We start from the raw sequence: 984 nt of genomic DNA, 5'->3' as shown, positions 1-984 counted from the left end.
TCTAAAATGTAAATCTTAGATCTTAGCAAATATTTTAAAAATTGATAACTGCCTAACCGGTTTGGCTCAGTGGATAGAGCATCGGCTGCGGACTGAAAGGTCCCAGGTTTGATTCTGGTCAAGGGCATGTACCTTGGTTGCAGGCACATCCCCAGTAGGAGGTGTGCAGGAGGCAGCTGATCAATCTTTCTCTCTCATCGATGTTTCTAACTCTCTATCCGTCTCCCTTCCTCTCTGTAAAAAATCAATAAAATATATATTTTTTAAAAATCGATAAACTATTTTTTCCATCATTATACATAGTTACAAATTTTTCCCTTGTGATGAGAACTTTTAACATCTACTCTTTTAGCAATACAATATTATTAACTATAGTCACCATGCTGTTTATTACAGATGAACTCTTCATAAGAATATTAGAAAAAATAAAACAAGAATTACCAATATAAAAAATAAAAACATGGTTACTACTTTAGGTATTACAAGCAGTAAACAGATAAGAGAATATTATGAATAGTTTCATGACAATAAATTTGATTACTTATATTAAATATAAACTTATTTGATAAACACAATTTACCAAAATTGAGATAAGAAATAGTGTCTGAATAACCCTATATTCCTTTTAAAATTTCTTTAAAAATTGAATTTGTAACAAAATAAACCTTCCTCCCTAAAAGAAGCTTCAAACTAGGTTGCTTTCACTGATGAATTTTATCAGACATTTAAGGAAAAAGATAATAGTCATGTTCCACTTAACCATGGGGATATGTTCTGAGAAATTCATCATTAGACACACATCATAGAATGTACTTATGCAAACCTAGATGGTATAGCCCATTACACAGCTAGGCTATATATATATAGCCTATTGCTCCTATGCTACAAGCTTGATTTAACATGAGATTAATCAGGGGATGAGGTAAACATGAGGTATATGAAGGCTGCTGCCAACATAACACACACACTGTTTTATAGCAATTT

The sequence above is a fragment of the Myotis lucifugus genome, unplaced genomic scaffold, assembly GCF_000147115.1.
Source record: "Myotis lucifugus unplaced genomic scaffold, Myoluc2.0 scaffold_140, whole genome shotgun sequence".
In the NCBI taxonomy this organism is placed as follows: domain Eukaryota; kingdom Metazoa; phylum Chordata; class Mammalia; order Chiroptera; family Vespertilionidae; genus Myotis; species Myotis lucifugus.
Note: the sequence above shows the minus strand (reverse complement) of the source record.